The sequence below is a fragment of the Anopheles ziemanni genome, chromosome 2 (assembly GCF_943734765.1).
Source record: "Anopheles ziemanni chromosome 2, idAnoZiCoDA_A2_x.2, whole genome shotgun sequence".
NCBI lineage: Eukaryota > Metazoa > Arthropoda > Insecta > Diptera > Culicidae > Anopheles > Anopheles ziemanni.
In genome coordinates, this window is record NC_080705.1 from 4,523,722 (window position 1) to 4,550,251 (window position 26,530).

Sequence of the window (26,530 nt, forward strand, 5' to 3'; positions counted from 1 at the left end):
TGAGTAACTTTCAGAGTCATATTCTATTTTTAAATCTGATACGGTATGACCACCTCTCCACGGCTATTGATTAACTAATTTACATCAAATTGTTGTTCGACAGATCGTTGATTCTGCATGACGATTATAGAGTACTTGTTATGTCTGAATATCTCAGCCTGTTTTTCGCTTGGGGGATTTTTTTTGGAAAATAATAATTGTACGTGCACTTCACCTCCAAATACCTTACGATACGTCAGCAAACACCAGTGGACGCCCTCGAAAAGCCAAGCTTCGAAGCTCCTCTTGACATTTGTTTGCCTTGCGCTCCACATTCGACACTCGCTCGGGTTGGCCTGGGACGGTCTCTCCACCAAGTTGACATACATTTGTTTTTGCTGCTCGTGCTTGTTTTGTGCGTGTGGTTTGTGTTTTTTTGTTGGTCGTTGTTTCTGCTCGTCCCCTTCGAAAACAATGTCGATATGGCGCACAGCAAAACGACCGTTGCCTATGCAAGCGTGTGTTGATATGTACTAAGCCAACGCGCTGCGCTTATCATTTCACGCCGTTTGGAGGCGACGAAATCGCGCAAACAAGCTAATACTGTTATCACAACTCGAAGCTACGAAATGTGCGCAGCAAGAAATATGGTGGTGTGACGGTTTTTTCCATCCTTCGAAGTCCCCCGGGAGGTTTATTGCGTCGAATGTGTGGCGATATCTCGAGGACTGCATCTAAGCGAGAGGTTAGACGAGGTTCTTCTGGAGGTCCTTGTTTATGAGTAATAAGCGTGTAGGAAGTAAGACTTAATCTTGATCTCAACTCTTCTGTATAAATGACACGTTTTCAACATAATTGTGGAGGTCTACCTCGTTTATTCTTGTACGAAATATCTTCCTGGTAGTTCTCTTCCCTGCCTATGCACGCAAAAGGACATTTCGTTTAGGTGAATGCAAAATAAAAGGTTTTTTGATAATTTATACCTGTGCTGCAAGTTCTTTCTGTTCAACAGCTTGCTTGGGCCGCTGCTGATCGGGTGTAGGAATTATTCAACGGTTTACAACTGACCCACTGAACGGCTGGGCCCGACCAGGGGGCAGCAACCCCTTTGCCACTCGAGGAAACGGAAATCCTTCGATAATTCATTCGCGCACCTACCTGAAAATGGGGTTTCCAATAATTTACATAAACGCATAAATGAAAAACGAAAAAATTGTAAATACCACCACCGTCGACAGAGGTCGCGGCCGTTTCGCTCGCCTATTTGTCCTGGTCGGAGAAAAGTCAATTTTCCTTCCACTTGGGTGACCCGTTGGAATAAACTTTTTAGTTCCTTTTCTGTTTGAACTACTGCTGATACGGGTCGATCGGTTCTACCCAGTTCTTTTTTTCATTTCGTTTCTTCCGGTTTGGGGAAGCGAAATGCCATTACTTCTCGCAACGTGACCTTTGGAAAAAAACGGTCAAAACTAGAGGGATCGGACACATACACACACTCAAAGCGAACCCGCATTCATATGGAGCTCGCGACCATGGCAACGCAGTAGGGAACTTTCGAAAAATTTTGACAATTAAACCATAAAAAAGCAACCGAACGGAAAAGGTGGTGCTATCGGTGATGGCTGCCGAAAGGGGCAGATGTTTTGGTTCCAGGATCCGTGGCTGTCTAATCGACGGGAAGGGCGAAAAGTGCTTCGTTGTTGGACCTTTTCGCGCGTCGTCATGTTTGCTCGCTGTGGAAACGTTTTAGTTCGTGCTTTTAATTGTATTCGATGGAGAATAAACGCTTGATTTTATAGTAAAGTTGGTATTCTGCTTCAGGAGGAACCATCTTGTTGTCAAATACAAATTGTTCCAACGTATTTTAACACGTCCAGACGAATGGTTTCAATGTTCCTAAACTTGAAAAAGTCTACCTCAAACCCATTGAAAAACCCGCAGAAAAGTTAAACGTTTTCCATCCCGCTGACAAATGCCGAAAAAACGTTCGAAACCATCGAAGAAGGCCACTGCGGGAAACACTTTTCCTTGCTGGTGAGGGAAAGCAGAACTTCCACGGCCACACCACCACCCAGAGGGTCCGCTGGGAAAATGGTTGATAAATACATTCTACGATGGTAACGGTTCCCGCGCACGCACGCACGCAGCAGATAGGGAACGCCGTATAATTTTCCCAGCCCTCTCTTTCTGTCGGAACGAACGATTCGGTTCGCCCGTTTCCTGTTCGACTCGTTTTTCACTGCATTTGGGCGCTTCCCAGAAGCCCTTTTCCTAGCCGGTCGGTTCCATTTTGTGCCGGTTCTCACCCTCCTCTCGTCGGTTGCTTCGTCCTGGTTCGCCGTCGGAGTCCCTTCCCGATGTTTTATTGGAACGGAAATGAAGTTTTTTGACGCAGTTAGTACCGATGGACATCCATTTCGATCGACAATTTAGGTCCAGGGTGATGAGAATATATCGACGTATAATCGGCCTGCCTATCGGTCTCATATAGGGGTGTGCCATACAGACATGTTCTAACAACAAATTTCTGGCATGTTCGATTCATTCTGACATCGAAACGAATGTCTGTTTGTCCATGATAAAACCACACAAATATATTCAAGTTGGTGATACGAATCAAATCGATTAAATAAAAACCCCAACATACCACCACTTACTTTTTGAGATAGAAAGTGATCTCTTTCTTCCACTAGGATTGATTTCTTCTTCTCTTTTCCGTGAAATCAAGTCCAAAGATCATTCCATTTCCAATCAAACTGTTAAACGAAGAGAAATACCGAACAAGAAAGTCGATGTGGGTGAGTTGGGAAAGAAGAGGCGTGTGAAAACTGCAACATGGCACGATCGAAACGGACCGATCACTGTTTACCCGGGTCCATATGCGCGAAAGAAAAACGCGCTGGAAAGCGGTTTCGTTTGACTCAATTTCCCGAGGGAGCGTGCTTTTCGTCGTGTGTGCTGGGAATAGAGTAGAAAATCCTTCCCATCAACTAGAATCCCTTCATTACAAAGGAAAAAGATGCAGGATGTGAATGGAGTAAGCACATCTGGAGAAAAAAAGAAGTTGAGATAAATTTAATCATGCGGCGTAGAAGCGAATGAATTAACAATATTTTGTTATTTCTTTATTAGTATTACAAATATTTATTTGGTTTTACTTTTTTTACGTTTTTCGACATTGATTTTATGCTCAATACAATTGAAGTAGGTTGTTTACTAAAGTTAATTTAAAATGCAAACCCATAATTGATCATAATAAATAAGTTTCTCACGTTTTCTGCACATTCATTGCCATATTAGGTTACCACATATCCTCCTCCCTCCTCTTCCTCTCCCACCCATCCCATTTCACCTCCCACGTGGGGGGCTCGACAAATTAGCTTCCATTATTTAGCGCGCAACAAAAGTTGACACCATTCCTTCAGCGATGATTTATCAAAGCAAGCATGGATGCCATACGGCCGTCTCTGTGTACGTACACAGAAAGGTTATTTTATGCACACGACGATGGCGTTGTCGCGACTCGCAACTCGACGACATATGCGGCGTCGATGGGTTTGCGCCGTTGTGTGGCCATATTTGGAACAATAGGCCCTTCACGTACCCCCACGATGTCGTTCGCCTTGTCCCAGCTTCTGGTGCTGCTGCTGCGTGTGCCTGCTTGGATTGGATTGGTAATCTTTCTTTCTTTCTTCATTGCATGCATGCATTGGTTTTTATCTCTCTTGAGACGCACTTTAACCAACCGTTGAGTAAAGTCGATGCCTGCAGTTGAATGACTTTAACGGAGATGCTGCCGATACTCGATGCTCGATCGGCTGATTATCGGGAGGGGTTCATTTGTGGCGTTAATGTTGCATCATCAGCAAAGGGGAATGAGTTTTTACTGATGCAGCGGCAACGAATAAGATTGGTTAATACATGTGAACCGCTGTTTTTATTTTTACTTTTGGACTTATTAACTTCTTTAAGGTTAGTTTCTATCATCATTTTCTCGTTTAATGTACTTTGAGTCATTGCCAAATTTAAATCCCTCGATCAGTCGCTTTAAATCTATACCTGTAGTACCTGTTTCGTTAGAGTTGAATTTCTCGTTTTCATTGTCCTTTTTCTTCGTCTGGTTTATTATGCCTGGGAAAATTCTGTATTACTTTTATTTCGAACGGTTTATTACTCTGACTCTGGCTGTGTTCAAATAATCATAAAAACGGGTTCGAAAAGGGAATTTAAATTTATTATTCTTTGTGGCGAATATGTCCATTCACGACAGCATCATAACTAGCAGCAATGAGCGTTGTTGTATTTTTATTCGAAGCCGTGTTAGAGCGTAGGGTGGACAACATCTAATATGGTAAAATGATATTTCAGCCGCTCGAATACGTTACAGCCGTCCAGCTGCTCGATGATAAGCTACGAGCGAGGCTTAGAACGGATGATTACTTTACTGTATAGCATCGGGAGGGAAAAAGGTAAGGGTTTCTAATTTAAGCAACCCCTCAATGACACACCGGTCCTGCTGGCTCTGGGCTAGCCCTTCGGAAAACCGTTGAAAAGGACTCCGTCCCTGACAAGAGGGTTGTGCATGCATGTACGACGAGGGTGCAACACAGGCCGTGTCTGCTATCATAGCGCTCTTCGATGGCTAGGTTTCCAAAACTACTGTATTGCATTTTAGAACCAAGGGACGGCTGACCATTCTTCTGCTGCGCATTTGCCTCACCGCGAGGGGTTGTGATGGTTTTCCCCGATTCTCATCAAAGCCCTCTTTGATATGAAGGAAGTAAAGTTAGCCCGGGTCCTAACGTTCGATGTGCGAACACCCTCATAATCGATCGATCCGAGCATCAAGGATCTTGCATATTTTGTTTTCCCCTCACTAGAGTGGGTGTTCGTCCTCTCCCTGTGTGTCTGTGTGTGTGACTATAATTTACAGGATGTTTACCAGGGGATGTAATGATGCAGCTGCGTCAGTAGTTCTACGACGGATGCACGACACTTTTGCAACTGTTTAGCAGCCATTGGGCGATGTTATATTTAATTTTGGACGAACGTTGTTTGTGATTAAATTCGAATACCTCTTCTCCCTTTCGAAGCGTCAGACGATTCACACACTGACAGAACTCTGACAGACGCACCACAATTAAGGGGTTAGATTGTTCACACGTTCCAAACGGCGCATTCGATCATAACCAAAACCCGTGGAGATGTCCAACAACCAATGAAGAAGAGGAACCAACCAACCAAATTTTCAAGGGAAAGATATTTGCGTCTAGTTCGCAATACTGAAGGTAGATCTTTTTGTAAAATCACTAACAAAAGTATCCTATTCAGATCCAAGAGAAACACTTTTTGAACTTGTATTGAAGATTTAGAAACATATAGAAATTATTTTACCCAGAGTTGTCTTTGCAAAATGGAATTCTATGTAGTACACACAAATAATTCGCTTACCTTCTTGTTTATTTCGATCTGAACGATATAATACTTACTTCTTAGGTACACCATAGTAAAACATTATAGAAAACACGTAAAATACCTTTGCATGAAGATAACATTAGAAAGCATAACCGAAGTTAGGCCAACGAGTTTATTTATCCCAATTCATTTTCTTGATGAGAATTTCTCAACCATAATTTAGAACTGAACAACAGCACTTCCTCTCAGCTTTACGTTGCTTTGTGTTTTGCGGCTTGTGGTTGAATGGAAAGAGGATGAAGGAAGTTTTCGATGGAGAAATAAAAGAAACCACCACAACGTCGAACTTATGTTCTCGTATGTTTTGAAGCAGTTCGAAACGGATTAGAAACATGCTATGGTAAAAGGTGCTCGATCGCTCTTTGGCTTGAGTGTGTTCTGACATTCCAAACGGTTGGGGTTTTGTTTTGTGATTTCAGTTTTCGGCATCTACTTGTGGAAGGGCCTAAACCGACTCTCTGTTTGCTGGTGTGTATGTTTAGATGGTAGACAAGAAAAAACAGCTTTCGAAAGAGCACGGTACAAGATTTACGATACGTTTACCTTTCCACCGCACGCCGCTGGAGGTGTGAAAATGGTGTGGCATAAGAGCGCAAAGTACACAGGGAAAAAAAGTGTGTAAAAGAAATCCTTCAGCACAGCAACATAACATCGGGCATGCATGCAAAAGCACTAAACAGTCTGATGGAGTGTAGTTTAGTACGCGGCACGTTCTTGGCGATCCGTTCGGAATGATGGCATTAAAAAGAACGATGAAGGCGCCTCTATCTACTGCGCCCTCGTCGGATTGTACGTTTGTTTCAATGTTTGAAGGTAGGAGTAGCGTCTCCCTTTCCCCCCAGGGTGCGGCATCGTGTGGGCAGTCAACCGTTAGCCACCCACCGGGCGTGAAATGGCGTGATGATTCATCAGAAGAGACTACTACAAGACAATACCACCGAACAAAACGTCTTGGGCACTTTGGGCCGCAACCCAACTCCATCAACCCTCCCGCGTAGTAAAGTATCCTTAAAACACTCATTCACGGCACGGATTTTCAGTTCTTCAGAAATAAGTATGACGTGCCGGTGGTTGGGTGGACGGGAAAAGCGAATGGCCCGTAAAAATGCCCCGTCCCATCAGCTACAAGGTAAGGTAAGGCTTCAGGTTGCCTCCGTGTCGAGCGTGAGTCATCAGCGGTTAGCATTTAGCCTGCAATGGTATAAGAGCTTCGAAAATCCGAAGCCTCTCTCGCCTGCGCGGAGTTCGTTGGTGATGGTGTTTCAAGGTGTTTCAGCGTGGTATAATGTTTCGCTACACCTCCCCCTCCCGCCGGGTGGGGAAAGGCTTATTTTGGTGGAGCCTTCGAATGATGACGAGCCGGTCGATTGGAAATTTGTGCTCGCGAATGACGCAGGATCGATCAGGTATTACGTCGTAGATTCATTTGCTAATTGGATGGAGATTTTGCGGGAGGTTTTTAATGATCTTTTAAACTCTTTTTCGAAGTCCGATGAGTCATTGGATCTTCAACAGCGGATTTTTGAAGAATCCGCAACTTTTTTGATGACACAATTGGGATTAAAAGATCCCATTTGGGAAGTATTGCGACAGAGAAAGTACGTCGTCCTATCGATCGCTTCAAGTGTTCACTTCCCTTTAGGCAAATGAAACGAACGGCGGTTTTGGACTGAGCTGGCAACTTCTGCATCCAACCATCTGCAGCCACTTGGCAGATCTTCTGGTTTCGAGTGGCACAAGGAAAGCTGAGGAAAGAACCTGAAATGGCTCAGAAAGCCAAGAAGGAAGTGAATCAATAGCCACACTCGGGGAGGAGAAGAAGAAATAAAGGTAAGAGTCACGGCTTTTCTTCGCTCCCTTGTTCGCTGGAGACTGTTTTGGGAAGTGGGGTTCTGAAAGTGAACCACGACCACGACAGATCTTCCCTGGAGTGGAAGCCAACTCCGCGTTGCTTGGTGGGGAACAACGGGACAGGAAGCTCGTAATGGTCATTAAGGTAAATACGTTAAACAAACACGTAGCCCCGGCGCATTTCCTCGCATCGGTGCGGCAAACAAACTCATCATGATGGCCTCTCTTGGAGGTGCCTTCGATTCTCCGTGAGTCGCGGAAACAGCTCACGTCAGCGACAAAGGTTCACGATGGCGGAAGACGATGGGGCGTATGAAGAAGGAGTTCGTCTCTTCGTCGTCGTCGTCTTCGGGATCAGAGGCAAGATGCAAGAAAGTGCCACTTTCTTCCCCGCCTACCTCAACCCGGTCACCAATTCCTTCGACAAACAAAAAACCGACATCCCCTCCACACTTTGGTGTGGTGTAACTCCGCGCGGAGTCCGTCAGTCAGAGTTCGTAGCACAAGATGACTTCGGCGGTGTCTCGGTTCGCTGGGCCACCTCCTCTTCTTGCAGACACCAGGAGGTTTTGGCACACCTTTGCCAAAGGAAATATATGTAACATTCGGAAAGCTTTCCCTGTGCGCCGCCCTTGTATGTGTGTGTCCCTCGGTACGGAGCTAGTTCGGGGCTTTATTTATGAAACGGTAGCTAATTTGCATTCCGGTGCAAATTAATTCGCAAACGTTTTTATTTTTATCTCCACACCGGGCCTGCCCCGGCGGACATCGACCAACGAACCGGTTAAGAGAGGTGGTGGTGGTGGTGGAACCTCGGTGGTTTGCCAACTTTCATCCTTGTCTCTGTTTCTCAACCACGATGCGGCCACTTCAGCTGCAGCCCTTGAGCGCTTTTGTGGTCTGCTCGGGGCTGCAAGCCTCGTCGTCGGTTGCGTCCTCGGACCTCTTAGGACCGCGCAGGTCTAGGATCTCTCTTGGTTTACCCCAACTTCCAAACCGTTGGCAATCAAAGGCACACGCGCGTCTCGCCTATTTAGCCTGATATTGCGACTGCGACTTTTGGCGTGTGCAGGGATTGACCGCAGTTTCTCTCCAATTATGCCTTATATGGAGTGGACCGGAAAGAGCCGGCGTTCGCATCCGCGTGAAAGGAGGATATTTCAGCGTGTGGTTTTTTTTTGGGTATTTATTTCGGTGTTAAGGTAAATCCCATTCGAACGCACGAAAGGCACAGTGACATCACAGTGGGAAGAAGGAAACTCCAAACCAGTTAACCGAACGGCCGAATTTGGTTTCCCCAAAAATAACGTTTATTGAATATCTTTCCCTGAGTTCGTTCTTTTTTGTTTTTGCTAGCCAACCATTTATACTCTCCCAATGTTATTATTTGTTTCGTTTCATTTTTACTTATTTCAACGTTTTGTTGTATCTTTGATTTTGTTGATTTGAAGACAAGTTAGATGATCCTTGGACGTGCTTAAAATGACTCCACCGCAAATGATGTTGTGTCTGGGGCACAATTAAACTGTGTCGTTTCTGACAACGACCCTGGCCTGGAGCAGTTTTTTTTTGTCACCATGATGTTGAACGACCATTTGTCTTATGTTTGGCCAGCGTCCAAATGGGAGCTGCCCGATCTGCGAGAAAAAGAAAAAAAGGTTGGAAACTACAAACAATCTATCAATTTAATCAATTGTCTGTACCGTTGTGTGTGTTGTTGTGTCTCTGAAACTGGTGTGCGCGAGGTCATAATGAATGTTAATTGTGCCGTGGCGTGACAGCATTAATGGACCGGATCATACATACAGCCCCCCCCACACACACACGAGTCCTAAATTGTTCTGAGAGAAACCGTTTGAGTTGTTCAAGACACAAAAACATGTTTCTTTTTCTGCCTCCGGGCATCTGCCAGCATGGAAAAGAAATTCAATTTGTTCACTTAATGATCGTTACGCCGTTGTTTGTTGATAAATAAGTTAGGATTCGTGGGGGACTAATTCTATTCGTCGTGCATTTTATGCTGGATCTCGTTATTCATTGTTTTGTCTTCAAAAGGATGTTTTCCTTTACGCACAGCAAATTGATGCCATCATTAAATTGTTGTTTCAAAATGTCACCTTTCAGCATGATTCCTTTTTTAAGAACCACAACAACGTTCCGTTAGCAATTTTGTCCAATTAGAAACTGAAAAAGCTTTCCTTTCTAACACATTTACATTTTCTCTTTGCAGACGGTTTTGGGCTCGACAGTTTACTGTAAAGCCTCACCGGATCCCGGAGGTAAGTCCGCCGTGTCCGAAGCGAGCGTGTTGTGGCATATATTTCGGGTTTGGAAACGTCCCATCCCCTTCGGCGGCCAATTAGGATGAACACGGACGAGACTCATACAGGAAGACCCCCATACAGGTCGCAAAGGAAGCATAAACTGCCGCCGTGTCCTAGCGGTAAAGTGTTCGCTTTTTCGATGGCTTTTTCGATGCGGTCCACGGTTCACTTCGTCGTCCGGATTTTCGGGTATCACCAGAGACGGTAAGAGATTGAAGAGGCAGAGGGAGATACCATTTTGTCTCGTTGGTCTCTGAGGCTATTCTGCGATGCTCTCTCTCGGTGTGCCCGAAATCAATCAACTTCCTCAATCAAGCGAGCAATTTCCTTTCCATCCGCAAACGCAAAGCATAACCAAATTGGCAAGCGAGCGAGCATCATCGCCCCCAAAAAAACTGGCACAACCGAAAGAGACCATCGTCTGGGGTTGTGTGTGTGTGTGTGTTATGCAAAAACATAGTGATATTTGGTGTGCCTCATCGTATCACGCCCGAGAAGCTTAGCTTTCGGACGATATTAATAGTCGACAAAAAAGTCGCGAAACCAGGATGCTGGAATTGAGTCACATAACTTTCCGCAATATGTTGATATCGAGCTTTATCTCCCTTTTCTGCATGTTCTCTAGTGCCTGATTGCTATTCGCTTATGTCAGCATTCTTATTCCCTCTGCAGAATCTTTATTCCTTTTTGTTTTTACTTCGTGGGTGTTTTAAAATTCAATATAGTTTTTATTACAATCACTTTGCATGCGGAAACTTCAACCACGCCAAGGAGAACGTTCTAAAGGTTCTAATAAAAGGGTTTACAATCCTTGACTCCCAGTCCCGGCCACCCTTATCGTACTCCAGTTTCTCGAAATGTGCCTCGATTGCCCCCCCCCCCCCGTTCCCGTTTCCGCTGACATCGACGGAAAAACTGCAGCGATAATAAACTGGAACGATGGCACATCGTCGCTCTTCGAATTGCTTTTCTTTGTTTTGTGTGTGCGAAACGGGCGCGACCGAAATCATGCTTGATGAAACCGAGGAGTGAAGGGTGGGTGGGAGTTGAAGGGAAAGTAGCATAAAAAAGGGAACACCAACCGCAACTATCGTGGTGGTGGATGTTCCCGGTTGGAAATGGTTCTTCTACTATCGGGGGCCCGTTTGTTTGGTGTGGTGTTTGTTTGCCATTTTGTTTCACCATTTCTCCAGCATCGGGGCGCGTCTTGCGCTTGGGTGGTTAATCTTATCAGTGACATACACCGATAAGGGGGACCGCAGTGAGGTTTTCTTTGTTGCATTGGCTTCCACTCGAATTCGAGCTCCGGTTTGATGTTTGCTTTTACGTGGTGGGTACGTGGTTTCGATGTTTATTTTATACGTATGCTGCCCAAAAGTCTGGCTGATGTTTACCGGATTTATTTATGGGGAGACTTGCGGCGGTGGTGGGCAAAAGATTGCCATGGACTTTCGATGGAAAAACAAAATAAAAAAGCAAACACACTCGCAATAAACAAGTTTTGTCGGGTTTCGTACTTTCTTCCGTTCAATTGTTGAAACAGATTACATCCGATCGGAAGCGCAGCGTTTCACAATGGGGCCCCCGATGATTCCGATGCAAAAGACTCGACATTTCTTTCTGTTTTTTTTTCTGCCTCCTCGCAAACAAAGGAGAAGTTTCACCCGCAACACCCACTACTACTCTGCATGCGCTTATGAAAGCCATCGAACCGGTGAACCGTGCATAACGCGCCTGCAATCCTATTCATCCCCGCCATCTCGCGAGTCTATTGTGTGTCATGATGGACCATTGTGAGCCCAGCATATTCGGCCCGTTTTGGAGCCGTTTTGTTGGCGAAGATGGAGATGGATGCATCAGTGGGCGATTTGATTGCTATGTGTCGGTGTTGTCTTCTACCCACAGTTCGTCTTTGAGCCCCGAGAGATCGTTTGAAGTTACTGTTTCAACTCCGACTCCGACAGCCTCCCAGGTGACGGCGTTGATGAAGCGAGGGTTCGTTTCGAGGGTTTTTAATGGGGACCCTCTCTTGGACTTGGATGGTGACCCCCAAGGAAAACGGGCATTCGGAATAGACAAAACCCTCAACGAAAGAAAGCAAACAGACACAGGTTCGTTTTTTTCTTTCTTTCTCGGAGAGTCGTGGACAACTTTCTTTCCAGTCCCCTCCCAACCCCCTGGGGGCAGTTCACTTCCAACTCCGGAAAGGAGTTCAATCGAGATTAAAACGAACCGAGTCGAATGCTGCGAAACACGGTTATAAGCCGGATAGGAAAGGTTCGATTTTTGTGCCATACCATTTTCGACAAGCTCCACTTTCTTCGTTCGGGGTCTTTGGGGAAGGAAAGGTTTGTCATCTTGACACCTTTACACGTTTTGTGACAGTGATGAATTACAAGCGAGGGAGTTTATAGGAGAGAGATCTCTAATTGAGAAATACCAACGCCCCAAAATTTAAAGATAGGAGTATAGTAAATTGTACACAAATTGCAGCATTTGATTCCTAAAGGGTAGTGATGGGAATAACAGTTTTTTTAGAGATTTGAATCGGAGTGAATAATCATCACAATGATTCGAATCTTTAGGACACCCTTTTGTAATTTAAAATGTGTAAAATGAGCTTTTAGTCGTCAAAGAGATTTGAATTCTTAACAGGGATTCGAATCCCAAAAGATTGATCGAGTGGATAAAAGAATCGCTAGTCGTCATAGAGATTCGAATACCAAGTTGTGATTCGAATCACATGTAGTGATTCCCAAACTGGGATTCGAATCACTCTTTTGGGATTCGAATCCCTGTTAAGGATTCAAATCAAAGGGAGTAACAACAACTAACTGTTAGGATTTAAATCGTTCATTCAATATTAGGATTCAAATCATTCACTCAATCTCACTCGAAGCGCCCATCACTGCTAAAGGGAGTGTTAGTTTAATTTGAGGACTATTCCCCAAAATCGTTAGTACACACAGTATCAGTGAATTATCATCAACCTCCAAACATATATTCATTCCGGACACTACTTTTTCTACGTCAGTGTAACCAACCAATTTATGTTAGCCACTCGCCCTCTTTGTCCACTCCTCCTGGACTGGGAACGGGAATTGATGGATATTTTGACATTCATCTTCCACAACTCCGATCCATCCATCACTCCCTCCGGCCTATCTTCCGTAAAGGGCAAACACTCTTTCACTCCAACTCTTGTGTGTGTGTGTGTTTGATAGTGATTGTTTCAGTCAGCAGTGTGAGGAAGCCGGGAATGTCCGAGCAGCGTCACGCCAATACCTTTTTTATGGTGCATTAAAACCATATCGACGGGCCGGAGCGAACCTTCGCTCGTGCGCCATCACGACTCTCGGCGGATGCCGTCGAGATGGAGATCTATGAACCGTCCTCCTCCCCCCACCGGTTCCTCAAGACTGCTGCCAAATCACGGCCAAGCACCGTGGTTGGGTTTTTTCGGGCTTGCCACCATGCGGCAATTGGTCCGAGGCCATTAATGCACCGCTACTACTCCGCCAGCCTCGAGGTGCTTTGTCTTTCGCCCTTCTCCAATCGATACTTTGCCGGGGTGATAGTAAAACTTCCATTGTTTGACTGTGCCCTTTTTCCATGTGTGTGCAGTTAATGGAAGCATAAAAATAATTTTATGATGGCATATCGATGCGAGGGAAATTTATGGAACACTAAGTGTTGTTGTTTTGAAAAGATTTAGTAATTTTATTCGCCATTTACGACAGTCTAAGAAAATAAAAGGTTGTTAAATGATAACTAAGTGAGTTGAGGCGAATTAACAGCTGGCAGCGAATAGAATATCGTCCGTGTTTATGTGCCGATCTCATGATAGACGCTTTATAGTTCGTAAGAAATGTACCTATTAAACATTGCACCTGAATCCATCGACTTCGACTGCCGTTTGGGTAGACTTCTTCACCGTTTCACCTTTTCGTAGCCACTTCGTGACCGCCTGATGGCTCGATATGCTCGCAAGCTCTTGCTAACATCGTTGGACATCGTTTATGTCGGGTGGACTACTTGGGAACGAACCCCCTCCCCCCCGGTTTCAAATAGATCTCTTGGCCGTGCCCTTCCCTTTTGGAGTCGGCACGATCCGGTTCGTGCGGGATTCGAAAGGAGATTTTGCGATCGGATGCTGCACAAAATGAAGAGGAGTTCAATGCTTGGGGCTTGGGGGCGTTTTTAAAACATTTGTTTGCGGTGTTTCAATGATCGTTTTCTCAATAATTCTCATCTGAAGGTTCACCAAGATTTTAATTTTAAATTCTCCGTTACTCAGATTGTTTAAAAAGAGATCTAACTTTGAAAAGTACAGACAAGATTGCTTTCTAAGAAAATGCAGTTCGAGGAAAAGGCGAAAAAGCCGGTTTTCCGCTGGCGGGCTAACCGAAGAAGTAAGTGTAGCAATAATGGTGCCCATGTCTAATGAATGTTCAATTGCGCCCTCCCTCGGCCAACCCAACAGCCGCCATAGGGTGGGTACGTTAGATTCGATCCACTATCGACCCGAGGAGAGCGAACAGGGGCGTACAGTTAGTCGTCTAGCGGATTGTGCGTCGGACTGGGTGCGCTCCAACCATCCCAAAAACCGCTCCAAACCCCCGCAATCCCCGTTGCACCGCACGGACCAGAGAGACCGTTGGCCCGTTTGTGCGATAAATTAACCTGATTGTCGGTACACACACACACAAACACACGGTGTCCGTCGCGGGGGGAAGGATCGGCTAAAACTGGTCGACGAAAGGCGCACACACACACTGTTTCTCACGCAGAGATTCGCCGCTCGATAAGCCGCTAACGGTAGCCGTCCAGCTCCGGGTGGAGTGCATCTGGTGCATTGGGTGCATTTGGAGTGATGTTCTCCCCCGACGACGACGACGATGGTCTGGGTGCGCTCGGATCGGTCGGATTTCGGTGCAAGGAAAGTGAAATTATCCAGCGCGCGAACCGGACTCGTCTGGGCGCCGGTCGCTGGACTTTCGGCGAAAGGGATTGGGAACTTGGGCTTGAGAGTCCCAGCGAGACTCGAAAGCGACTTTGACATGAAAGTTTCACGTCGGCGCCCCTGTAGGTGTTTTTGCGCCACTGTAGGATGGAACCATGAACGAACCCAATTTCTTAGCCAATTGGAGGTGGGCTGAATGCAATTGGGATGTTTTAGAAGGGTTGTTTAACGGCACACGAAGAAATTAATAGTCTATTTCTTTGCACAAAATCATAGCTTTGCAGTAATTTGTTGAAGACTTTTTTTGCGACTTTGAACGAACGTTCTTTATAACACGAGATCTAGACTATAGCGCGACGTCGCCTGACAGACGGCTGATGAACTCCATACAAAAAAAATGTCGCACAAATCGCGCTAGACTATGCCAGGTGTAGAAACAGCGAAAAACACGACGTCGCGCTAGCTGTTGTCAAATGTCAATTCGAAACGAAAACAAACCGAAACACAAACGCGAACAAAACGAGCAACATTCTCCACGAAACACCTGATTTTAGGTTTTACCTCTTATTTCTACTCTTCACAAATGTAATTCAGTTATGAAACACCGTTTTAATTGACATTTTTACCAAAGTTTTTTCGGGTACCGAAACGTAAACAAACTGCCCTTCAACAAGTAGGAGATGACGGAAAAAAATATACCTCCTACGGTGGGGCAAAATATCGTCGTTGGCTGTTTTAGTTCAAGCGCCACACTTACTCAGGATACATAAAATAAGTGCTAAACAAATATCATACACTACTGCGCTAAAATTCAACAAAATTTTTGGGCCGAGTTTGCGCCTCCATGTAATACACATTTCCACATACTCCCCCTAACTCTGTCTCGCTTTGCTAGCGCGATTGTTCTGCCGAAACTGGGCTACTTTTGAAACGGGACGTCGCGCAATAGTCTAGATCGCGTTAACATCGACCTGGCTTCCCTTTATTATGAAGTACCTTCCACGTTTTACACGACAATTTGCATTCGACGATAGAGCACGCGTTGATTGGATAAACAAAATGCAATAAATTTGTGATAAACGGTGCACGTGACCAAACGGAAAGTAAAAGTGTTTCTGGTCAGTAAAAAAATCGTGTTCGGTTATCGAATGAGAACTTCCTCAAGCGTTGTTCTATCGAAACGGGTTAAATTGTTTATTCAAAAGGGTGGTTTTGTAAGCCAAGACATGTTTTGACTATTACAAGTTTTGGATCGGTTGCCAACCGATAGCTCACCGTTCGGTAGGTCTGTCTGGGAAATGCATCCGAGAAGTGGGAAACTATCCCACCAGAAACAAAGGAGGGAGGGAGGAGGCCACCTTGAACCGAGACGTACGGATCGCAAACGTGACCCGGGTTCCCGTCCGATGACAACGGCTCTACGGTATGCTGTGCCGGTGTTGCATGTTCGGATGCATGTGCTTATCGAAGCTATCGGTAACACCGTGTTTCTTTCTTGTTGGTTTTTTTGCTGCTGCTGCATTGCGATGCCGCACGATCATCGATAATCGTATCGGGCATCCCGTGTGTGGGAAGATGCGAGCACGTTCCTCCTGCGGGATACGGTCCTACGGTGCACAATAAATGCACTGTTTTGTTGATAGATAAGACGCCAGTGGGCAACGACCATCAAGCATGCACCTTGGAATGGGTAATTGGGCTTGGGCGACGTGTGCGACGAATTGCATCGGAGAAATTGCTGCTGCATGGTCTGCACCGGATGCAGATAAGTGCGTTTTTGGTTATGTGCGAGCAATTTGCATTTGTCTGCGAACAAATATTGGATGCAATTTTATCAAGTGGCTCCTCGTGAGGGGTAGCTTTAAGGGAATCAAATGTCGTGTATTGTGCAATGTGTTGCGGAAATGAAGTTTTGAATAGAACTAGGGATAAACTATACGACTTTGATAAATGTAAAAGACAATAACTAAAAGCAAATCCTCTAGATAAATCAAAGATAAAAGAAAGCAAACATATGGAAAAACAGTATAACTCAACGCCAGCATTGCGTTGGTTTTCATCTATTTACGACTTTTATACCATCATTTGAACGACCCGAAATCAAAACACGCCGACACGGCAACACCGCTAAACTAAACATAAAAATCCCGAAATAAAACCGGGAGACGGAGATTAGACGAAAAGACCTGACGTTGCATGGATGCATTCCGAGCATATAAACTCTGCTGCATGCACATAAAAATTACCTCCGTCATGTTGATGATGGTGCACTCGCCAGGCGGAGTTGCAAGGATGCAGCGAGCAAATAAAAGAGTAGAGGAAAATAATCGTTTCCTTTTTGCAGCAGCTGCAGCAGCTTGTTTGGTTGATGGTGGATTTTTCCTTTTTGTGTAGGACAGTGGTTTCTGCCCCATGGTTTTAATCGACTATACGGTCGTCGTCTGCGAATGCAGGCGGGAGCAGAAGAGATGCAGTTGCAGGTTCCCGATGGTCAGACAGATGGTGGACGGGGTTTTTCTTTGAGGTTGCTGGTTTCCTTCCGAAACTGATACTATCAGCTACCATACGACTCGTGACGTGACCTTTTATATAATCCTGTGAAGAGTGGTAAGCTTGTATAAAGCTAATTTGGTTGGATTAATTTGGTTACGCTGTTCATTTACATACTTCAACTTCGTTCGATGCTGCTACTTATTTACCGGAATAATTTATTGCTTGTTGTGTTTTTCTTTTTGGCCTGGAAAACACATCTTTCATGTTCTATTTCATGTTCGCTTCTACCGCCTCTGCCCATAATGTTCTTAAAATATAGCCCATATTCATTACATCGCTGAAGAGGAAAAAATAACATTAGCATCATGCTGCTGCACTAGAGGCTCACTCTAATTGATGTTCTCTGTCGTAACCGTTATGGACTAAAAATACATTTGGTCTAGGTCAAGTCACTACTGGCACTGGCTGGGACAGTTCTGGAAGAGGCAGGCAGACAGATCTAACTCCGGCCAGCAACGCCTCAACGAGTGCATCGCCTCCGAGGCGGCCCAACATCAAGCGGTAGAGCACTTGAGAGTGCAACACAGCACAACATTGACAGGAAAGGCGGTGCTGAACGAGCTCGTTTGTTTAATTTTAGGCTCAAACCTCTTTCCGCTGGCCCTAGCCCTGCGACGTGTGTGTGTGTGTCTGTGTCTTTCGAGTGCGTGCCCTCGAAAACCAACCCCCCTCGCGACCGGAGTCACGGATGGTGGATTATAGTGGGTTTTTGGGAAGAAAAGAACAACGTTTATGCTTCGCCTAGTGCATATGTACATTTGATGTATTATGGCCGGGCCCCGTTGCTTGCTACCGGTGCATTTGGGTTGGTTTTTAGGCACAAACATTAACACACACACGCGGAGACGGTTACGGTTGATCGTGTGCGCGTTGTGTTTAAGCAAAGCGTCGAGGAACGGCGAGGTGGCGATCGAGGAGTTGCAGAGGCGCAGACCCAGAGCGCTCTCTAGGGTCAAATGAAAGCCGCGCACCACAGCCATAATCGAGGACGCAGACGGTGTAGAGTTTCGTGGCGTTTTCCCAAAAAAAAACAAGAAAAAGGAAATCAGCCAGAAAACCGAAACGAGAAAGCTGTGAAGCGATCGGGTGAGCCGAAAAAGTGGGAAAAAACGTATTCAGTCCAGGTCAACTCGAGTCCCGGAGGTGCTTCGGAGTGTCGAGTTATTGTCGTTCGTCAGCCATTTTGGGATATCATCGAAGACCGTCTGAGCGTTATTTTGCCAGAATCAATCAAGAATTTAATAAAAGCGTTCTTTCAGTAAGATCCTAGAATAGCTTTAGAGCCATATGGAACGTTACTAAATCGTCAGAACTTCGGAGGTATCTCATCGGAGTCCTATTTCCTTCAAGGGTGGTATCCTCCAAATTTATGTTTCGAAGCCCTTGAGGCATACCACCCGCATCCAACCTTCCATTCTCTGTGTATTGCCAAGCCAACCGTTTATATCCCTATCTCCCGATCCCTCTGTTTGATCCGATCGGTGTTGGTGCGATCGCTTCTGCCGTAGTCTAATATCTGAAGCCTTCTTCTGTGGCTGCCTCGGAAACCATCTGTCACTTTACCTTCCTACCTATCGCTGTGTGTATCCCGGACACTGGTTCGTGCTGGTGCGGGATCAAGAAGACGTTGTATATCTTCACCGACCATTATATTAACCTTCTTTGTTTCTACCAGTCCTTGGACCCTTTCCTCTCCCTCTTTCTCTCTCTTTCTGGCCCTCGGCGAGTAGGAGGGAAGCTTGAGAGGGAAGAAAAATGAAAAACTGGAATAACCTAACGAAGCCCAAGGAGGGAAACCCTCGCACGATCGCAAATAAGGCCCTGGCCCTGGAGACCTGATCGCTCCCTTGTTCGCCGCGGCAAACATGGCGTCGCTCGGTAATGTGCTTTTCAAAATGCGGGCCCTCCAGAGAGGGGCAAGAAGAGCAAGCCTGAAAAACTGCTTCAACGACGCGTTTTTTTTTTCGCTGTAGGTTGGCGAGAGCCCTTTTGCCCTACAAAACATACCGGGCCCGGTAAAGGTTGGGCCGAGGGTGGTTCGCATTCTTTTTCCACCTCTGCCTTTTCTCCGACACGACTCGTAGGAGGAAGAAATGGCCCTGATGAAATGACAGAGTGGAGGAAAATGAATTACAAATAAAAGAAAAAAAAAAAGATATAGTCGTGTAATGTTCTTCATTCCGAACTCGATCCCATTTCGATCCTCATCCCTCCCAGTTCTCCCTGGAATCGTGGGATCCCTGGATTGGGGCTTCGATTCTTGGCCGCCCCGGTATCGAGGTTCGGTTCGGTCGTGCCGATCTCATGCAAAGTTCCCCGGGGTTAGACCCCTTCCTGCATGCTGCGATGGTGTCGATCGAAATCGTGGTGAAATTGAGGGCTGCGATGGCCCGACAAAGCCCGCTTACAAGGCCTACGCGACGGTGCTAGATCGGTGTTCGGTGCCTTCGTTTCGAAACGATCCTACTTTCACGAGCGCCAGACCCTACGTGTTCCCCATTTGCGGTGTAACCGGGAAAGGGTTATCTAGACAGTGATTGATTTCGAAGTACATAATGCAGCAATTACCAGGCACTTTAAAGCGTTCGCGCGGGAACTAGGTACCATTTTTTGGTGCAGCTTTGGGGACCGCCTAAAGTGTTGTTGTATCATTGTGGTAAGCGTTCCAATCGATCCCCGGAGTAGAACATTCATTATTCAATTGGGAAAACTACAAACCCAGGACTAGGTTGATGTTTGTAGCCTAGCAAATGCCCTTTCCCAAAAACCGTGGACACTTGGTACTGCCAGCAGGTCGACATTTACGACAATTAGGATGTGAATTATGCAGAAGATTAGTCCGTTTCGGTTTTTCATAATGACTGCTCTTTTTTCCTTTGACATTCCATGAACCATCAAAGAGGTTCTATCAGAAAGTAATCGTGTTTTTTTCCTCGAAAGAAATGTAAAAGTCTACCTCAGGTCCGCTGAACTAAGATCGTTAAACTTTCATGGAAAGCTGTTCTTGTTTTGTATGACTTCTCGAGTACTTATCGACTTTCAAACCAATGTCGGTGTCACATTCGCGTTTGTTTTGCAGCGAAATGGTCCAAGGCAATCCAGCTCTCGCGGTTTAGGCACGGCTACGGTTTCATCAGCCAACCCGTCGAGTCAAGCTCTCGGTTTTTAAATGCACTGCGAAATTCTCTTGGAAACAAAACATCCACGACTAGAACTGAAAGAAGGCCTCCCCCCGTGTGTGTGTGTGTGTGTGTGTGTCTGGCGGCCATGTTTCCTATTGTGAGTGGACTGATTTTTTTTCCTCCCTGCCATTGTTTGACATTTTTAACGGCGAGGTAATGGTGGCTGGCACCCTTTGACGGGGCGGCGAAAGGTAATTGCAGCTTCCCTCCCCCTTCCCTTGGCGGTCGGGGAAGGTCTAGCCGGACGCGGAGGCTTGCTTTAGAACCAGCTTGAAACCGGCGGAGGCTGACTGTGTAGCACTTTGGGTGAACGGAACTTGCTTGCTTTTCTGCTCGAGAGACGTGAACTTTTTCAGACCTTTCAGAATCACGGAGGGGCTTGGCACTGAGGTTCACTGGTCTGGAGATCACTTACGTTTGTTGGCCAGTGGTTCTCAAAGAAGTTAGTAACAAAAGCTCGAACCTACAGTATTTTGGAATCGATCAACTTCGCAGCGATAAGTTTGTCTCAATAATGCTTCTTAGTTTCAGTTAAATTTCCTTAGTAGCGTAAAGTCTTTGCGAAGCACTGCATCATTCGAAAGCCCCTTGTTCTGCATGGTACTGGAGAAACCTCCCGATGGGTGTCATTGCTGCAAACCCACCAACATCGGGGTTGGCTACCAGCGGGCTTCAAACGGTGCCATCGCCTTGGCGGAGGTTCCGGACGCCAGAGCAGGAAAAAAACGAGGCAGAATCCAGAGCGCGAGGCCATGTTGCTGCTGCGCTATTCTTCGGCACCGCTCGTTAGCGATTTTTACGGTACTTGCGAGTGTAATTAGGTTGGTTGACGGTACCACTGGTGTTTTGGAGCACGTCTGCTGGATAACAGGACGGCGGCAAAGTCGGTCCCGCGGTGCAGATACCGAGAGAATGTCACTCCAGATTGACACTCATGGCAGCTTGATGTGGAGGCCTTTTGTAACCCGTATGAGCCGCAGAAGTAGTTTGGCAAACATTGCAGAACAACTTACATGGGGTGAATGGGTGCGCTGTAACGGATTTAGACATTTCTTTTCAATGTATGAATCGTTACATTTCTTTTGAAAACAGCCTACTTCTTAGCAACTGAAAGAGCATTGCTTGACAACAAGACCCAAAGGGAAACGATGTGATGTAAATTAATTTTCCATCTGGAACAGGATCTTCAGGTGGATTAAGATCTCCAGGATCATGATTTTTTCTTTGTCAGTTTGTTTGTCTTGTTTTGATATGTTGATTACTCTTTCAGTTGTTGTTGCCAATTTCGCACATCTTATCTGTTTCGTACCTGCCCTTTGGCGGTGCCTTCTCAAAATTCGGCAAGGAAAGCCATTTCTTATCATCACTTTGTTTGTTTGTTATCATCGCAACGCCAATTTCTTTGTTTTTAATCAATGAACCTAGGAGTAGTCACATACGGGCGTGTGGAACAGGTGCCGCAGGTTTTGAGTTTTTGGTTTGAGTCAACAGTAATTTCCCAACCACGATCGTAATCAATCTTCAGGCCCCCCCGCTTATCGAGAGGCGCGCGCTCTCCCTTAATGGAACTTAAAATTAATGCAAATTCGATTATCTATGCTTCGATCTTAGAAAGGGGATGAAATTGAATATGATGAAGCGTTGGGAGTGTTTCCTTTTTTCTTTTTTTGTCGCTCAAAAGTTAATCTAATCTCGTCTAGCCGCGTCATCTATTTCTGTGGACGTATAATATGGCGTGGGTTTCGCCCGAGTTTCGAAGTATGTGACGGCGGGTGTTGGGACACGTTAACTGCTCACGTTGCCTGGTTGTCGTGTACCACCCCCCGGCCGGTGGTCGGTCTTGTAATTTGATTGCAATCAGACGCCCCTGACGTGGCGGCCGAGATTGTGTGACGCGTGAGTTTCCGGTCTTACGCTGTCGTGAAACACGTTTGCTGCCCGCACGGCTGGAAATCGAGAATTGGTCCGGTTTGTAATGTAAAACTCTCGCGCCAAGCGTCGTAGTGTGGACAAAGGTAACGCTTGTTACAGCGTAGTAACTAGTAGATGTTTGGAGCGAGATATATGAGCCGGAAACCCCCTACTTAGAATTCTAGTATTTACCAGATTTACCGGTTTGTTATGTTCTGGATTGACCTGATTATTTATTGATTGTTTTTCCATCTTGGTAGTTTTATGAATACAATGTAACATTTGGGTTTTGCGTTGTCTAATCTGCATATAGTGATCTGATTTTAGTTTAGATCATCTCATTTTGTGTACATTACTTACCTTTCCTAGTCGTTTTCTTGTTCTCCTGTCATACTTGTCGTGATTTCACGAATTATTTCTCTATTTCCATATATTTCAACTTCCAAATTCAACTATTAGTTTCATTTTCACTATCGACTCTCGTCAAATTCAACCAAAAGACAGCTGGTTCTATCCTTTTCGTTTTTCAATGTCTACTTTGTTCCATCTTTTTTCAATATGCAGATCCATTAAGTAGTAGGCCATCGCTCTTCCAATTTTCGTTGCCAACTATCTAGCGATTGATTTCATTTTTAATTTTTCGTTGTCTCGCATTCAAAATTCATTCGTTTATCAATTTGTTCATTATTACTATTTTTCTAAATATTCATCTAGCTCGGCTCAATCCCTACCATACTGTTATTAAACCTTGTTCCACAACATTGCGATTAAAGTTTGTACTTCTTCTCCAATTGCGCAATTCTACATCAATCACCCGATTGACGTAAGGCTTTACGTAAACTTGCGCCTTGTTTGGGGTTCGCGTCCCCGGGCACCGCGGGGAGGAGTCAATATTGACGCCGACGAGCACGGCTAGTTCACCATTTTTCAGGATCAACGAAAGGGCGCACTCGATGTTGGATTTTTGCAATGGCGATGCAATCGGAGCGGCAGTGTCCTACAAATGACCACTATCATCGTGGGTTCACCCACTCGGGGGGCCTCTCCCCGGAGGGGCAAATGACAGATATTATGCAATGCGGAGACGTTGTTAAATAAATCCAACTGTAGGCTACAAACTACAAAGTGCGAAGAACGTATTGGAATAATCTCCAAGTAGTCCGCTCTTCATCGATTGAAGCTACCGGGACCGGCTTGTTATCTAGTGCTGTACGCTGTACGCCGTACATTGATCCGATCGATTCCCCTCCCCCTTCCTTGGAATAATTCACTTTAATTGTAGGACACACTCGCGGGACACACGGACTGTTATTAAGACCCACTAAGCTGCCAGTCGCCCCCTCGGGTCAACAACAATCGCACGCTGGTCAACACACTCCCGGAGAGATCTCGTCGAAGACCAACATCAAAACACAGCCTCCATGTGACGATGTTGCGTGGCCCTAATGGGTAGGGCCGGCCATTAGTAGGAGATCAGAGTGTTAATTGGCGAGCCGCGCCGGGGAGATAATGAATCGAATCGATTAAATTGAAATGTTGTCCTGTTTTTCGCTCACTAACTCAATCGACGACGAGCGTCACGATCAATATGGCCGGCCGCATTCAGCAGCGTTTATTTTGGGTTATTTTCTGCTCATGAATATCCGAAAAACAGCGTTGTTTACGCTCATTTCCGTGGCGTCGGAGTTTATTCACGAAGGAATTTTCATTACGTGCCCGCTGTGTGGTGTGTTCGGTTCGTGGTGCGGAATGTTTATGCTTTGGTTCAAATCTTGAGGAACAGCTGGCCATTATGGTCTCCTAAAATGGATGTTCCAAACAGGAAATGGGGTTTGTTGTTTGTGTGTTTTTGTAAATAATACCTTGCGTTCTAAAGCCTGCCGCTTACGTTACTTTACCGTTTAACGTTTCCGTTCTTTGGAAAAAATTAAATAGTGATACTCCAATTAACAACTTCCATAGGACGTTAAAAATATATAAATTAGTTTAAAAATACACCAAACGACTTACCGATCATAATTCTATTTTTAATAGCGTTAAGTCATAAAAACAAACGGGAATATTCTCGCACAAACGCTCTTCCCACAAGTGGGCATCGCAAATGAACTCCAGATGTTGTTCTACAACCGTCAAGCAAAATGACGCGTTTGCTCTCCGTCTCATGGCTCATGTTCCTCAACCCCCCGTGAAGAGCAAAAAGATGTTAGCAAAAACATAAAAACAACTCTGAGCTGGCGAATACAAAGGCGTACAGTTCGCGGATCGGATCCGTGAGCTAAATCGGACGAGCTTGATCATCAACAAACGCGCGGCTGCCTTTTTTATGCTGACGAGATACGGCTCGATCGAATGATGCTGGTGGCAGCTGGTGTTCACCCGTATGTATGTTCGAGTTTGTTCGTTGCTTTTCTTTCCTTTCTCTACCCAGAAGCATCAGGTTCTTGCGGGGCCCTTTTCCGGTGTTTGGACGAGATTTTGTTGTTTTTATAGCCTTTCCTTGCTCGTATTGGTGCGGACGTTGATGATGACAAAGATGATACTGCTGCTGGGATCGGCATAAAACGAAGTGACACAAATAATAATAAAGTAGTGGGCAATAAAAGTAAAAGAGATCGAGAACCCGGCCGAGTTTTTCCACACTTCGACGTCTCGGCATGCGCGCGGACACTCGCATGTGGAAAATACGATCCCACGGGTGTTTTTATGCCTTGCTTCTACAGTTTACTCGCTCTTAGCTCCCTAGTCTCGGTGTGTTGTTCCTTCGCAGGAAATCGCTTACGATCGCTTACAGATGACAATGCGCCAACACCCGAAGTATCTTTCTGAGGCCGGGAAAGTTAGTTTTACGCGCTTTGGTGTGGAAGGTGTTTTTGTTTTCTCCCTCTTTCTTTCTCTGTTTGCCTATCGCCGAATTGTGTTTTCCCATTGCGCCCATCTGGGGGGAGGTTTTACGATTGCAGAAGGTTCTTAATCTCGGTAGGACGGAAAGTAAACAACACTGGTTGCACTCTTCCGAAGAAAATGTACGTCCATTCCTTAACGCAAACGAAACGTGAAGCAAATGTGGGAATCTAAAACGAAAAACATCCAGTTGGCGTTGGCGATGGACGAAGGTTTCCAGCGCATAAACTACTCACTTTAGTAAATAGAAAAGCCTTCCAAAGCCTCCGCTCTTGACCGGACCGGCTAGTTTGACTAGTTTCGGGTCGCTACTGCCCGAAGTCATTAAATAAATGACAAACCTCCCACCTTTCGGTTCTACCGGACGACTTGTGTTTTCTTGGGAGGTTGACTTCTTTTCCCGTCTTCTCGGCTCTTTTGCCTCCACCCCGAACGGTGTCAATGCGCTCGACGAATGTCTTTCGGGCATCAACATCTATGGTGATGGAACCTCGAAAACCCTCGAGGGCCGTAAAAAGTGCGAAGGCCCAAAGTGGCCTACCTTCAGACCCCTGGTCATTTGTTTGGTCGTTTCGTGCGTCCAAGATCTCTAGTTTCCAATTAAAAGAGGTTGACGCTTTTTTTGGAACGGATACTAAAACACCACCCAAATGGTTAGAAGAAAACCCTGGCAAAAGATGGTTTTGCGGGAATTGGATAAGATAAGGTGGATAGTTAAAAGTCTCCAACAGATATGACCAAAGGTGTAGTTTGCTTGGTTGAGGTTAACGAGCTTCGTTAAGGTAATACGAACGCAGATGAGCTCTGAATGCAAAGAAATCAAATCACTCTCAGCCTTCATGCCGTATTTTGCCCAAAACAAAAGACAATCGAAAGGGCCAACCCAACGTAAAACCGTTGCTACAGATCGAAATGCTCGCTTTCAAAGGACTATCCCCTAGTTGGGTTTCATCATCCGGAGCGGCAAATGGCCACAGGAACGGTCCGAGATGCCACGCCTGTCGCAACCGAAAAGCCACCGAGATTCGCCACCGCACAAAGGTAGGTTAAAATGTCAAACTCGACGGCAAAGATCACGATCCTCGTGGGGCGATGTCCCGGGCGATGTTGGGCAGAATGAAAACATACCTTGGGCTTCGCTCGGGCAGAGTCAAAATAATAATAACGGCACGATCCGTTCAATTGTGAATCGAGTAGCAATTTGGGACACACCTTGGCTTGAAAATGAAAAAATACGTAAGCTACCAAAAGGGTCGTGTTTTTCCAAACCTCAGGCCAAACCCCCGAACGGCCGAGCTTGGGTGTGGAGATGCTCCAGCGCCATTAAATAAAGATTAATATGACCGTTCCCAGCGCAAGTTGTAGCGTTTTGTCGGAGGTGGACTCACCCC

The 26,530-nt window shown here is 45.6% G+C and overlaps 2 protein-coding genes across 2 annotated transcripts in view; one reads left to right on the forward strand and one right to left on the reverse strand.

Moving 5' to 3' along the window:
* Positions 1-26,530, reverse strand: part of LOC131281640 (aromatic-L-amino-acid decarboxylase) — a 160,719-nt gene that overhangs the window by 56,256 nt on the left and 77,933 nt on the right. The gene's annotated exons all lie outside the window — the stretch shown is intronic.
* LOC131281639 (inositol-pentakisphosphate 2-kinase) overlaps positions 1-26,530 on the forward strand; it is a 79,190-nt gene that overhangs the window by 21,567 nt on the left and 31,093 nt on the right. The window contains exon 2 of the mRNA XM_058310985.1: positions 9,536-9,584. The gene's annotated coding sequence lies outside the window, so the exon portion shown is untranslated. The remainder of the gene's footprint in view (positions 1-9,535; positions 9,585-26,530) is intronic.